A 16341-nucleotide genomic window follows, 5' to 3' on the forward strand; every position below is an offset into this window, starting at 1 on the left:
CTTTTTCCTTTTTTTCTTTTTTTTTTTTTCTCACCCAGAGGAATAGACATCATCGACAAAGAGAAAAAGAGCGAGAGGGAAAGAGAGAGGGATTCATTATTATTTCTAGGGAGTTTCTCAGAAAGATAAAAATAACGCACACTTGTTATCATCAATGTCGTCGTCGTCCTCATCATCGTCGTCGTCGTCCTCGTCATCGTCGTTGTCGTCGTCGTCGTCGTCGTTGCCGTCGTCGTATCCTTCTTTACCTTTCTTAAAACGTTTAAACTTTCAAAATGAAAAAAAGAAAAGAAAAGAAAGAAAGAAGAGAAAAAAACAAAAAAACAAAAAAAAAGAAAAAGAATGAGAAAGAAAAGTAACGTCGTTTCGATTTTTCAGACTGTTTACGAATTCTCCCGCGGCAGGATCTAACATATACGATCGTATTTTCAATGTACGTCGCATATAAAACACATTCGTGAAGATTTTATAATTCATGGATATATAATACGTCGAACATTCCAATGTAGTTTCTATTTCTGTCAAGGGAATCAACGTAAAATAAACTATTTTGATGTGGGAGTAGAGGAGGAGGAAGGGATAGGAGGACCCCCATGGTCTTGCTTGGAAGCTGCGTGCTTGGAAAACGAGTATTCGTTCTTGTTGTAAACGTCCTTGTGGTAACTGACGATTCGTGAGTTTCTTATTCGCGAGAAATCGATGCTTCGTGGTACGAAAAGGGGCTCGTTTCGATACGACCTTTCGACGCGGCTCTTTGGACGCCACATCGATCAAGAGAGAGATAGAAAATGTGTGTATGTGTGTGTGTATATGTGCATGTGTGTAATAAAGAGAGAGAGAGAGGAAGAGAGAGGGCCTAGCATCATAAATTCGCGCGTTACTTCGAGAAAATCCATACAGTACATATTCTCTCATCTTGTTATTTTAAGATATAAATAATAATAGTATGTGGATGACGTTTAACATAAATTTCGTGCTGTTATATATTGATCATTATAATCGATTGGATCGTCGTCATAAATATTCTTTTTCTGTTTTATTTTTTCCTCCTCCTTTTTTTACACTAATCTTACGGACCATTTAATTTCGATTAATGAAAAGATATTCGTGGTTTCTTTTTTCTTTCTTTTTTTTCTGTTTTTTTTTCTTTTTTCGTTTTTTTATTTCTATTTTTTCTATGTTTTTAATCACAAAAATTTCGGTCGCAATTAATATCGAAAAGAGAACAGAAGAAACGTGAACGACGGACTAACACGCTAATGTTGCGATAATTAACAGAGGAACACTTCGTTACCTCTATCTCCGATTACAGATTCCACTAGATACTCTGGATGAAAACTTATCGATAACGTTTAATGAGGAAGGATGGCGAATACATGTTTGAACACGGTAACATGGCTAATAGCGAATTACTTGGATCGTTTCAAGAGAAAAAGATAGATAGATAGAGAGAGAGAGAGAGAGAGAGAGAACGAGAGTAGTACGCAAGTCGCCAAGTTAACGGACTGGTCTTATTAATTAATTAACATTAAATTATATGTCGCACAAGATGTCGACCAATTTCCAGTTCCCCCTTTCTGCTCCCTCCTTGTCACTGTCAAATCACCAACTTTCGTTCTTTCGTACGAAAGTACGTACGTACATACTTATCGTACGTATCTTACGAACATGACATACATACAATTGATGAAATATTTTGTAAATTAATTTATTAATATATCAAATAAACATTAAATTTATCGATTAATTCATTTACGAGTAATATATCTATGTCCATATATACAGAATCATATATATATATATATATATATATATATATATATATATATATATATATTTATCACTGAACGTTAATGACAAAAGATTTATTGAAAGGTACTTTTAGTATCGGATATATAAAATAGATGTAAATAAGTAGGTAAATAAGTACTTATGTATTCGGTAAGAATGACATCTTTTATATATCTCAATCGAGTAATTTTGATCGACAGATAAAAAGTCATTCGAAGAAAGGAAAACGGTGACGCGACTGACGCACTTGGAAATATAGGTCGTAGTAGGTAGCGGCGTCGAACCGTGCAGTCGGTTTTCTCGCGAAATTGAGTTTTCCGGTACGAGGAAACGCTTCGGTGACATTAAGAAGTTCATTGATTTTCCGTCGGTAGTTCGTACGGCATGCGCCGTACGTAGGTAACGCTCATCGTATATTAATACGACACGATGCTTAGAAATGCGATTGATATCGGAAGTCACTGAGTCGAAAAGATTGCGCATACGCTAATCCGCTTGCATCAGCGTTAACGAGACGTCATCTAACTTGTACATATTTTCCTTGATCGATTACCGTGCGCAAGGACTAATGATATAAAAATGTAATATTGTAATGATATAAAAAAAAAAGAAAAGAAAAGAAAGAAAAAAAAATTCAATAAAACTTTTAATCGGCGAATTAAGATTGAAATGATCGAAACTTTTCGCGAGTAACGCTTCACTCGTTCTCGCGACATAATATGTAGATATTTATGTATCTACGTGTATATATATATATATATATATATATATATATATATATATATATATATATGTATAAACGAATGAACGAACGAACGAAGGAGTAACGACTTAACAGGAACAAGTAATGCGCGGGCTTTGTAGACGGTTAACTTTTAATTCACTGTTAAAAGTCATCATATATACAAAGGGTAATTTGAGGAAAGTCAAACAAAGGAACGAGGTACTTTGCGCGTCGTCTTACGATAAACGATAAACCTCGTCGTTCGGTCGAGAAATGAAGAAAAAAAAAAAAAAAAGAAAAAAAAAGAAGAAGAAAGAAATACGCGAGACTGCTAAAGAAAGTGAGAGCGCTCTAGTAAAGTCAGAAAAGGAGTGTGGAAGAACAGCGAAAGAAATGAAAAAAACCATTTCTCGATGAGTCACCCGTTAGATCACTGATGCATCACGGCACTCTCGTATGAACATACAGTCCAGAATTCACGCGACACGGCATTCCGTTGGAAGAATTGCGAACGCGTTGTTGGTCGGCCGCACTGAATCTTCTCTCTCTCTCTCTTTCTCTTTCTCTCTCTCTATAAATCATTCTTGAACCATATGAACGCCTATGCAGCTTGTACTTTTCTTTAATTCGAGTCGACGTTCCAAATCAAACGGCATTTACGTAGACACGATGTACCGCTTGCATTAAAACCGTATCATCGTTATCAAGAAGAACGACAAACACGTGTTATCGACGTTGATACATTCTCTTTCAAAACGGAATCACTTTTTCTTATTCTCTCTCTCTCTCTCTCTCTCTCTCTCTCTCTCTCTCTTTATTTATCTCTCTATCTTTCTCCCTCCTATTCCTTCCAATCCTTCAACTATTAAAGCGATCGCGTGTTCCGTTCAATCAAATTAAACCCTTGTTTCTCGGTTATTTTACGCAGATAGATAGATAGATAGATAGATAGAGAGAGAGAGAGAGAGAGAGAAAGAGAGAGAGGAAAAGAAGATTTGTTTCTCGTGCAATTATGCATCTCCCATTTTCCCACTTGAGAACGATCGATACCGTCTCAAAAGTCATCATTTAGAAAAAAAAAACAAAGAAAAAACGAAAAGAAAATAAATACATAAACAAGAAAGAAAAGAAAAACAGGAAAACAAATAACAGAGACTATTATCGACAGGTTTATCGATCTTTCTTAAAACAATAAAATTAGATGTAGGTACTGTAATGAATGAAACAATAGCTTATCCGTCAACGATCCAATCTCCTCGATAAACAAAACTCGTAGTATCTTTCACGTGAAACTCTCTCTCTCTTTCTTTCTCTCTCTCTCTCTCTATATATATATATATTTTTTTTTTCTAAGCACGATCTGGCGATGAATCACCATGGACGACAGTCCGTTTCCGGATTCCACATGACCGGAAGTGCGAAGCCCTAAGCGTTGCAACGAAGGACGAACTCCCACCCTCCCTATTTCTCCTTTATCTTTCTCTTCGTTACTCGCGTTTGATACACGTGTAGGTTTGATACACGATATATATATATATATATATATATATGTATGTATGTATGTATGTATGTACGTATGTATGTATATATGTATGTACGTATGTGTGTACGTAATATCGTCATACGCCTATGCGCGTACGATGCACCATGATAACAGTTAATAATCGTGGCCATTACGTCATCGGCATTGCATATTCGCTTGCTACGCATTGTCCGACCACGCATACACCGATCTCTGTTTGTCTTTCTTTTTATCTTTTCTCTCTCTTTTTTTTTCTTTTTTATTTGATTTTTTTCCTCTTTTTTTTCTATTCTTTTCTTTTCTTATCTTCATTATTCTTTTTCTTCTTCTTCTTCTTCTTCTTCTTCTTCTTCTTCTTCTTCTTCTTCTTCTTCTTCTTCTTCTTCTTCTTCTTCTATTTCCAACCTTTCTCTCCCTCTATATCGTTCTTGCGCAATAACGACAAAACTAATCCAACTAATTCGATCTCGTCCTCGTTTAAAATCGTTTTTATTCGCCTTTCTTTCGGAAAATTTTGATAAAGAAGATCTGATAATGCGATACGAAGACAGGAGACTCGAGATTCAACGTGACACGGTCCACCGGAGCCTGCGGGGGATATTCATCCATGGGAATGATAATAAACGTCCATCAATCCATCCGTTCAGGTTCGCTCGTTTCAAAGAGAATCCAGAAGGATCTACGAGATGTGGAGAAAAAGAGATAGAGATAGGGAGAACGAGAGAAAGATGGAATAATAGTTAATTCCTCCTTCCTCGTGCTGGCACGTACATTCACATGCAGACAGGTCACGGATACAATGCAACCTTTCTCTCTCTCTCTCTCTCTCTCTTTCTTGTTCTTCTTCTTCTCCTCTTTTTTCTTTCTTTTTCTTTCTCTCTTTTTTCCCTTCTTTTTCTTCCTTTTTTATTTTCTCTCTTTTTTTTTTGCAACGAGACTGAGCGTGCTCCAGCGGGATGATTAAAAGAGCGCGTGGTGTAACTCTATTACATGCGTGTGGGCACACGCATGTAACGGTACCGAAGTCGCGTGTAAATCAGTGAATCACGTTACCACCTTGTCTCTTTCTCTCTCTCTCTCTCTCTCTCTCTCTCTCTCTCTCTCTCTCTATTTCTCTCTTTTCTTTCTCTCTGTCTTTATTGCGTGGGAAGAAACCGACGAGAAGCCGACGATTTCTGGGATGAAATTTTCAACCTGCTTATTATCATCTCCATTAGAATTTCTTTTATTTCAAGATAAAATACATTCGTTTTAATTATAAAATAATAGATATGTACGTACGTATATACGATTTAGATTCGTGTATAATATTACGAATTCTTCTTGTATCGCATAAGCAAGATATAGAAGAATAAAAAAAAAAAGAAAAAAAAGGAAAAAAGAATAAAGAAAAGAAAAACAAAACGTCAAGTTCGCTCGTACGGATTGCGTAATCAACATAAAGCCATCACGTGCGTAACGTTCTCGAAAGACAATGACGGACGAACGTCAGATTAATTGCTTCTCTATCGCGCATTATTGATCGCGCTTAGATTGACGTCGTTCGTTTTATACTTATTAATAAATCATGATCTCCTACCTAGAGATGCTTTGTTTTTTTTCCCCCTTTTTTTTTTCGCCAAGGATTCAGTGCACATAGATACGTTATCTTGTAGGACTCGCAAAACTAGAAACATAATTCATCGATCGTACAAACATATACATAGATACATATATACATTCATACACACATAGACAGACATAGGTAAGTTTTTATTGAAGAAGAAACGATATATTCGGATATAAATTTACTTGTAAGACTTTCTTATGTAGATAGATAGAAGATGGGTTATTCGTGCTAGAAAAGAGATATAAAATGTACGTAATAAGAACATAATCCAATGATATGCAATAAAGAAGTGCAGCTCTAAGAATAAGTGCATATAAGGGTCGTGTCTTCGGCTATTTTAAAAGACCGAGCGAGCGAGCGAGCGAACGGTCGGTCGGTCGGTCGGTCGGCCTGATCGATCGATCGGTCAGTCTGACGTTTGCTCTGGTTCGTTCGTAAGCAGTGGCGAGTCGCCTTCGAATTGTCAAGTCGATCGATTATTTTTGACAAGCTTGATTGATGGCAGCCAGGATCGATCGATCGTTGAACGTTCTGTGTTTCGTGGCGGTCTTCGACCTCCTCCTATTCCTCCAAGTACTAGTCCTCGACGTTATCGTTTGCCTCGACGCGGACAGTGACGTATTCGTCGAGCGATATTAGCGTATAATCTCAAGAAAACGATAATCCCTACCCCTTCTCTTCCCTTCTCTCCCTCCCTCTCCCGCCCATCCTCTCTCTCTCTCTCTCTCTCTCTCTTCTCACCGAACATATAACCAATCTACCCACCGCAAAAAAAAATTCTATTCGATTTTATTAGGGTCGATTGAACGATATAAAAACGTTCATGTATTGCTAAGTACGTATGCTATTGTCACCTAAGTGTTACGACCTTGTTTATCGATGAATTTCAATTTTCACCGAAGCTTCTTTCTATTCTTTCGTTGATATATTTCTGACCGTACGATCGAGACTTCTTTTTCTATCGTCCAAGGACGGTTCAACGTCTGAACGTTTACGATTTGCATGCGATCACTCTCTTGCGCCACAAACGTCTCCGCGCTTCGTACGACATTATTATTGACACTAATTCAACTTGATTTCATGTTCATGTCGATCGAATAATATAACGTCGTCTATTTATAACAAAGACGATTTCTTTAACGATATAAAATTTCTTGTAGAGATTTTCTGATCAACTTTCATTTTTCTCTTTTCCTTCTTTTTTCTTTTTGTTAAAGACAAAAATCAATTTTAAAGTACGAAGAATTAAATTTAAAACACAAAAAAAAGAAGAGAAAAACAAAAAAGAAAACAGAAACAAGAAATAAAAGAAGAAGGAAGAAATGAAAAATCTTCCTTCTCTTGCTCCTCTTAGTTTCTTCTTAGCTCTTCTTCTCGAGTCGAGAGTGGGCATCGAAGGACGGCGCGATCGATAATCGTTCCATGGCTCTACGATCGGCTCATCGGCCGTGTAACCCAATTTCCCGGTGAGAGACCCCGCTGACGTCTTAAGGCCTCGTCACGATGTGCCATTCGTCATAATTTTATCGATCGCCGTCGAAGAGTCACTGGCGACTCTTTTGACGTGTATGCGCTTTGCTTTTGCGGTTTGCTTACTCTCTCTCTCTCTCTCTCTCTCTCTCTCTCTTCTCTCTCTCTCTTTCTTGCTTTTCGTTTCTCGCTTCCATTAGGTCGTCTTCGCGAACGTACGATTCCAATTAACCCGCTTCCACGCATCGACGCTCAGATACGATCGTCACGGATCGTCATAATTTCGAGTTTATCCGTAAGCAAGGGGACTATCAATAAATGTCGTTCGCGACGATGCCTTTCCCGGCTTTCGAGAAAGGAAACGATCAAACGTTTTTCATCCATTCACATTCTTGATTCACGAAAACGATCATTGGTATGTATCCGATCTATACCAAACTTCGTGGCATCATAATTTCTTTAGAAGTTTTCGTTTCCTATCTTAACGTTTCCTCCGATTAAATATCAATGTATGAAAGTATCGGCATATAAAATCTTTATTTACACAAAAGTAGAATATAGAAACCCCGTTAATGAATGGATCAGTCAATTATTGATAATTAATGTTCCTTTCGAATTCCGATAACTAATTGTAAGTACTTCCTCTTATTAAATGCGAATTATGTTTTTCCGTTAGGATAAAAAGGAAAGGGGGAAGAAAAAAAAGAAAAAAAAAGAAAAAAAAAAAAAAGAAAAAAGAAGAGAAAAAGTCGGTCGCGATTCGTAAAATTGAACCGGAGGAATTGCAGGATGCATCAATAATGAGGGGGAAGGAAAAAAATATATAAAAAGAAAAGTGGTGCTATCGTCGAAGCGATCCACAATCTGCAAGCACGAAGTGACATTTCTCATTAATATAACTGTATTCGTATAATACGTGCAACCTATTCTTCCATCTTGAATCGTTCGAAAGTCGATCGGTAACGATTTCAACGACGCGATCACCGTCCTTGTTTCTCTCTCTCTCTCTCTCTCTCTCTCTCTCTGTCTTTCCTTCTTTCTCTTACAGGTTTGCAGACTTCATTAATAATGTGATTCCAAAGAAAAAAAAAAAAAAAAAGAAAGAAAGGTAACGTTAGATTGATCGAATTGACCCTATATGGATATTTTTATGAATTACAAAATAGTTTGCTCGGTGAGCAAATAAAATAGAAAGAAAAATCGTTAATCTTCAAGCAAATGCATTTATTTATTTTGGTAAGTATTTAATTAATTGACGGTAAGTATTTTGTATAATAAATGGTCGAATAATCGATAATGATCAATTCTCTATTATCTCTATTATCTGGCATCTCTATTATCGTTATGATTTTATTTGATACGTTGTTATAAATATTGACCATTTGTTTGAAATACTGACCAAACGATATTAAAAATATTGAATCAAATAAATAGGACAATACCTCAATGACGAAATAGAAATAGTTAGTATAAGTTTCGAATGTTTTCGTTTAGCAATTCTCGAATGATACGGAACAATCGAAGAATTAGCATTCCGCAAACGTGGTTTAACTTAAGAAAGACTAGATTGTCGAACGTACGGCCACCTGTTGACATTTTCTGTGAATGCGCATCGTGGTACGGTAGGCTATTTGAAAATCTTTTAAACTCGATCGTTTCTTTCTTTCTTTCTTTTCTTTTTTTTTTTTGATTATTTCTTTTTTCTTGGTTTCTTTTTTTTTTTTTTAGTGGATTCTAAATAGGGCCGAAAATAAAAAATACGAAAAAAATTCGAAAGGAATACGTCAAGATAATTATCTTTTCATTAAGTTGCCATAATCGATAAACTTTTGTGACAGCGCACTAGTTAATTCATTTATTTTCGCATTACTTTCGTACGTTGACCGCTCGTCGCGCGCCATAATTTTCGCGTGATATAGCTTTTATTAACGATGAAATGCGAGGAAGGGAGTTTCGTTAGGCAAGAGAGGAGAGAGAGAGAGAGAGAGAGAGAGAGCGAAGTGGAAACCGGTCTCTCACGATGAAATCTGGACAAAAGATCTTGAGACGAATCGAATGAATTCTTAGAACGTTCTTGGAATAATTAGCTTCCCAGATAAATAATGCCGCGAAACGTCGGGAAAATTATCATTAACGTGGGTTTGGTCGAGAAAGAGATTTGTCATTTTTATAAAAAAAAAAACTTTTTTTTTAACACATATATATATATATATATATAAAATAATCTAAATAATTAAAGATAAAATAAATATTATAATAAGTAGGTTCTTTATCTCATTACGACGCGACGTGGTGGGATATAAAAAGACTAAGTGTTCTCGATGGGTTACGTAATACGTGTAGCGCGTTCGTTCATAAACACCATCACTTAAAATATGAATGGAATCAACGGAAGCCTTTAAAGATCGGTTGGCTTGTCCGTCCATCGCTTTGCAAGTAAAATGTGTTCGCGGAAGAGAGCTCGTATTCTTAACCTATCTCAATCCACGCAAATTCTAATCTATTTGTGTACAAAACACGTGCTCTCTCTCTCTCTCTTTCTCTTTCTTTCTCTTTTTCTCTTTCTTTCTTTCTTTCTTTCTCTTTCTTATTCTATATCTATGCTAATTAAAACATTAATGACCATGGTAAAACAGACATTTCTTCGGGATCAACATGAACGGTTTCTTATTTTGCTATGCGAAATATACGTATGGCGTATTGAAAAGAACATATTTTTCCGTCAACCGGACGTCAAAGAAGCTTGTACTTTGCTCGTTCATGCCTCTGGGTCTTTCGTATCTTCGGCAAAAAGCGTGACTGCCATCGAGCGAAAATTACGATCGAAGGTGTTCTCTCTCTCTCTCTTTCTCTCTCTCTCTTGACTGGGAAGACCTTGTCGATTCTAAAAAAAAAAAAAATTTCTTGTAATCTTGCAGATACTTAGGTACGTGATCGCTAGAGATTTCATAAGTCGAAGCGTGTTAAGAATTTTTTTTTCACGAACGAGTCAGCGTGAGAGAATGATCGTACATATGTATATATATTTACGTTGTAGTTACGCGTACACATACATAGATATGTATTTAAATACATATAGATATATGTACGTATACGATTCGATGATTTTTAATATATAGACGTAGGTATATACATACATTAGTTATTATCGTTTCGATAAATAGATAGATAGATAGATAGATACATACTTACCTACTTCGTGTGAGAAATAGAAATGTTAAGAGATCGGTCATATTTATACATCAATTTATGGTAATAGTTTATTTTACGTTACAAGATGTAATAGAGAAGTTTATTATTATGATACGAGTTTACAGGTTACATTGACGATTGATTTGTGGCTTGTATATATATATATAAGGGAATATGATACGGTTGTTAGTATAATTAACGGTATGTACGTATTAAGGAAAATATTGGATATCGTCATTTTAAAATAGTCATTTTGAATTTACGAAAGGATGACTTCGATAGGCAAACTTATTCGAATATCACTGTGATAAGCCGATCCGTTTTCTTCGGGTCGATGTTTAATATCTGGGCCCGAAAAATAATAACTAAATGCTTTCTCTCTTCTTGATCATCGACGGTAAGCGAGTTTCGATTTTTGTCGGAGTTCCTCCTCTCTTCTAGGTTGGATAGGTGACCCGTTTAAAACTCTCCAAAAAATGTCTCTAAGAGGCTCAAGTGCAGGTATCTCCGGCGTCCGGCTTGAGAGATCGAGTTGCTCGATGTCTTCTCAAATGCCTGTAGAAACTTAAAACGCCTAAGCTGCCGACTTTTCCTTCCCCCGTTACTTCTCGATGCTCCTCGAGTACCACCTTTCCTCCTTCTGCTCTTGCTCCTACTGTCTTCCCCCACCCACCTTATCCCATCCCTACCTTATCACGATTCCACGACAAAATACAATGGCCGCGTTTACAACAAGAGCCATCATTGATTTCGATTTTACGAAACGAAGGATATCTGACAATAATATAAGTATCAGCAGCTACTTATAGCAAATTGAGAAATTGTCCTCGTAACGTGTTTCTTTCATAACAATTCTCTTTAATCCTAAAATCAGTTTCGTTTGACGTAATACTAAACGTAATGCCACTCGTCGAAAATATATTTTCATTTTGTGTAATAGCCTCGTCCTTTCCCATTTTTTTTGTTTCCTTTTTTTTTTCTATTCCAAGCGACCAAAATAACAAGACGAAAGAAGAGAGACAACATATCCGCGCGAAAGAGTAATTAAACGCATATAACGAACTCATTCGAAGGATCATTGGGGAAGTAATTTTTTTTGTTGTTGATCGACATCATGCTAAACTCTCTGTCGTTTGTTTTTGCACCGCGGGAGTATCTTCGAAAGCGACTCAATGGGCTAGACAGAGACAGGGAGAGAGAGAGAGAGAGAGAGAGAGAGAGAGGGAGAGTGAGGGGAAGAATAGAGGGTAGAAAACGGTAGAGATACGATCGATCTTGGTCGCGAATGAATCACCGGAGTGTGACTTTGCAATAAAAGATAACGAGGGCATCTCATCAACGGAAGGTCAAGAACGTTTTACTGCCTCTCTCTCTCTCTCTCTCTCTCTCTCTCTCTTTCTCTCTCTGTCTCTTTATTTCTTTCTTCCATTTCCTCTCGACCACTCTCGGTCTCTCTTTTTCCTCTTCCTTTTCTTGTTTTGTTTAATTTTTTTTTATTCTCTCTTTCTCTCTCTCTCTCTCTCTCTTTCTCTCTCTTTCTCTCTCTCTCTTTCCCATGCCGATTTGAAAAGAAAGTGATTAAACATCGTTTTAAGTAATTAGACATCGCATAAATTATTACTTTCTAATTACGCCGGGATGGCCCCCCTCCCCTCCCCCCTCCCCCACCCTCCCTCTTTCTCTCTTTCTCTCTCTCTCTCTCTCTTTCTACTTTTAACATGGACAATGGCTTCCGATATATTTTCAGAATATCATTAATCAAATGTTAAGATTGTTACCCGATTGGAAAGGTTGAATTAGAAAGGCAAGAAGGGTTCAATTAGAAACTAATGAATTTCTCGTTTATTCGCAATTGAATGAATGCGATACGAATGCGAATGGGTGGGTTAGAGTCGTTCCTTTTTCTTTTGTCGTATTACGAGATAAATGATGCACGTGCAATTTCTGTTTAGGACTCTTCGTAATATTGTCCGAAGGACGAAGTTGCTCCTCTTCAACGGCCAGTCTCTCAAGAGTGTCTTCTTCTCGTATAACTATAGTAATTATGTATTTACTTGACGTCTTTGAGAAAGAGAGGGACGGGGAGTGGTGGTTTCATCCGACTTCGATTCTAAAGGCAAGTCGATAAATTCTTTTTGTTTGGAGTTACGAGGAAAGAAGAACTATGTACGTTCTGTTAAACTCTGTAATGGGTTATACATTCGTTTCTTCGAGACGATAATAAATTTTCAAAAAGTTTCTCATCGTAAAACCTTGTCGGAAATTTGACGCATAGTGAAGGAAACATTATCGATTTACGAGCGATGATTCGTCGGTGATAGAGAAAGAGAGAGAGAGAGAGAGAGAGAGAGAGAGAGAGAGAGAGAGAGAAAATTCTCGTTCTGGCTCTGACGGTTCGAAGATCAGCCAGGGTCGTGACGTACCCGCGATTCTCGAGGATTGACAGCTGCAAAGAGTCATCCTCCACTTCGTCATCGTCATTGTCGGTTCGACGATGATTGGCCGAACGCGCATTTGTTTCGTGACGCAGCAGGGGCGAGTGGATGGTTCGCTCGCTCGCTCGCTCGCTCGCTCTCTCGTTCGTTCGTTCGTTCGTTTGGTCGTTTGGTCGGTACGCGCGTTCAATGTAGTTACGAAGAATAGGATCGTCGATGTGCGCCAACCATGCGTTCCTTTGTCGTATCCGAGAACGAAACGTGACGCTATGATTTTCGTTAGGCGGCTAAATAGTCAGAGTGTCGACTTTTTCGATTTTTCGTTGTACAGCAATCAAGGAAAATTTCTTGATGAACACATGGGGGAAAAGTTTCGTTATCTCCCAATCGCGTAATTGTTCATTCATATATATATATATATATATACATAGATATATATATACGTATATATATACGTACGTACATTTATACACATATACACGCAAAGGCAGAGAGACATACATATGTCGAAAAATAGAGGAAAAGTTTTTTTAACGATCAATAGATTCTGCTGTCGCTTCGTTTCTCCGGTCAGTCATTCTTTCTCCTCAAGCACTTTTCGCAGAACGAACGTAACGCGTCACCCTATATACGAGGCCTTAATACCTGAGCCGTTGCTTCGTCACCGCCAGCCTTTTAGACTTCGCCGAAGGCCGAAACGAGAGAGTATTCGAAGAGGAGTACCCACCGCGGAAAGAATAATAAATAATAAAGGGGAGATTGATAGCTGCACCATGACTGACGATCCATCAATCACCTTTGGTTGCTTTCTGTCTCTTTCTCTTTCTCTCTCTCACACACACACACACACACATACATATACGTATATATATACACATCTCTCTCTCTCTCTTTCTCGTGAACGAAGGATTGACCGACGGTCTTTCCCCGCCCCCTCAACTTCCTCCCTTGGACTTTCCTTTTTCCCTTCTCTTTTCCCTTCTTCCCTCGTCCAAGTCGTTTTGTGTTGGCTACGCCATTATCGCACTCGTTCTTATTACCCAGCTTCCTTTCACCTTCCTCCTCGATGCGTTCAGCAAGGAAGAAGGACCCTTGCCCTTCTTTCGCCCTTCCTCGTCCCTCCCCTCATCTCCCCCCCTGGCTTCGACTTTCTTCCCTCGACGATGAGAGACCGACGATGACTTTGCTCTTCCCGAATCCTCTTATTTGGCGTCCTCCTATTAAGAAGTCGGATCTACTGAATCGCCGGCAACTACGTTGCGTTATGCTTCCTAATTCTGAACCTACGGGATTCATTCTTACCACCGATCGATTTCCCTTTCCGAGTCTTTCAACTCCTGGTACCTTGGCCTTAATGTTCACCTTTCGTTAAAACGAAAAGACGTCGCCTACCTGCTGATTCTTTGTAAGCCCCATCGAGTAGAACTTTGGAAACTAGGCCGGGATAGGTATCGCGATCGAAGTTGAAACACGAGATAATGGAGTTGAGATCTTCACGATCATCGAGACAAAGAGAGAGAGAGAGAGGGAAAGAGAGAAAGAGAGAGATACGTATGGTAACCTATCTATCACAATCTTCATCGGTTAATCTGATTTTATTCTATTGACTTCTAACATTTAAATAAAGAAATCCGATCATTCCAATTTAATCAACCGTAATTTCGACATCTATGAATTATCAGAAATATCTGAATTTTTGTTTACGTTACTTTTACTGAATTAAGAAATGTCGGTCACGTATACATTTGTAACATCGTTGATTTTAGTAGATCTGATTAATTTTTAACGATCGTTGAAAGATATAATGAAGTATCGAAGAGGAAGGATATTTATTAATATACAGGATAACTGCTTCCCTCTTTCCTGTTCCATGTCCCCGTTTAAAAAGAAAGAATGAAGGAGGTCCAATTTTCTTCTCATTTTCCCGTAACCCTCGAGAAAACAAAAGGAGGAATCCTTCTCCCTCCTTTCCTCCCTCTCTCTCTCTCTCTCTCCCTCTCTCTCACACTCTCTCGAATATCAGACTGGGCGAAGTTAATTCGAAGAGGTTCTCGAAGGTGCTTGGCCACTTCTCGTAGTTGATTTTCGTTTCGTTGATCCTCGGCAGGGTAAGTCTGGCATCGGCCGACTAATCCGTCCCCCTCGGCGTATGGTGAGTGGCCGGGACGGATCAATCGGAAGGCGGGTATAAGTTTCCGCCGTTGTGGTCCGCCGGTACCGAGGTTAGCTGTCGTGGTCAGTTTCGAATTGCGGCGATGTCAGTGACAGCTGTGCTCGAGGGCCGCGTATTGAACGCGCGCGTATACGTTCGCGTCCAGTCAGACTCCTTTATACCTACTTACCTTGCTCCTGTCTCTATCTCTCTCTCTCTCTCTCTCTCTCTCTCTCTCTCTCTCTCTCTCTCTCTCTGTCTCTCTCTTACTCTCTCGTTCTTTCTTTTGCTATCCTCTTCCCTCACGTTCCTCTTCCTTCCTTCTACCAGCTCGATTTCTTCGCCTTTACTGACCTCTCTCCCCGAGGCTCTCGCCATGGCCACCACCTACCAGTCAAATAATCGTCCGCGTAATGGACACGTGCTCATAGCGGAGCCAATTGGTAATAATAAGGTCGAGAGGGTAGCCTTATCCCAACTCACATCTGCGACGATTAGGACATACCCTAACCGCGAGACTCTACAATCACTTGAATCCCGACTCGAATCCTTCTTCCTTCTCCTCCTACTATTCTACTTTCTCCTATTCCTCGTTCCAACTCCTCTATCATTCTCATTCTTGCTTTCGTTCTCCTTCCCTCCCTCCCTCCCTCTCCCTCTCTCTCTCTCTTACTCATACGTGTGTTATTAGCACCACTCATCGGGTAATTCCATTCTAAAGAAACGATCATAGTAATTCTCGAGTTCGAGTTCGAATCAAGGTTTCGTTGCGCATTAGTCGCAATTAGCCGACACGTTGGCGCCTCTTCGTTTTTCTCTCTCTTTCTCTCTTTCTTTCTTTCTTTTTATACATCTTTTTTTCTCTCTCTCTCTCTCTCTCTCTTTATTTCTTTTCCACTCTTCCTCATTGTAGAAAAGATTAAAAGGAAACGTTTAAAAAATATCATACGCTTTAATTCTTAACGTAATTTGAGCGATCTACATAAAATACATCTGAAAAAATTTGTTAAAAAGATGTTACCTTTTTTTTTTCTTTTTTTTTCGAAAATCATGTAAAAAGAATCTTTCAGGAACTTGATCCTCCGTTACATCGGGAAACCCAAAAACTTCGGGGTTCGGCTTCTTTAATTAACGTTTCTCCCATCTCTTTTTCCTTCTTCCTCTGTTACTATTATATTGCCTCTTGGAAGGAAACTCAGAGAAAGAACCTTTCTCCTTGGCAGTCTCGCGAGGAAGAAAGGAAGAGAACGAAATGACGAGAAGGAGAGATGGTAAAGGTAAGGGTAAAGAGCAAGCAAGAGATAAAGAGAGAAAGAGACTAGACTGGCTGCATGTCGGAAGGCTGTTTTACTTCCCAATTACTCGAAACACTTCGCTATCGGGGCAAGTATTAAAGGGGCTTCCAGTCGAGCTTCCATGCCCAACGTCGCTTGTATCTTCTTGCTT

At 38.6% G+C, this 16341-nt stretch overlaps 1 protein-coding gene across 6 annotated transcripts in view; it reads left to right on the forward strand.

The window, feature by feature from the left end:
- Window positions 1-16341, forward strand: part of LOC124432333 (protein tiptop) — a 147123-nt gene that overhangs the window by 70478 nt on the left and 60304 nt on the right. For 3 of the 6 annotated variants that reach the window (XM_046981231.1, XM_046981235.1, XM_046981232.1), the window contains one exon: window positions 12261-12424. The exons of the other annotated variants lie outside the window; for them this stretch is intronic. The gene's annotated coding sequence lies outside the window, so the exon portion shown is untranslated. The remainder of the gene's footprint in view (window positions 1-12260; window positions 12425-16341) is intronic. 6 annotated transcript variants of the gene reach the window in all.

The sequence above is a fragment of the Vespa crabro genome, chromosome 24 (assembly GCF_910589235.1).
Source record: "Vespa crabro chromosome 24, iyVesCrab1.2, whole genome shotgun sequence".
NCBI classification, from domain to species: domain Eukaryota; kingdom Metazoa; phylum Arthropoda; class Insecta; order Hymenoptera; family Vespidae; genus Vespa; species Vespa crabro.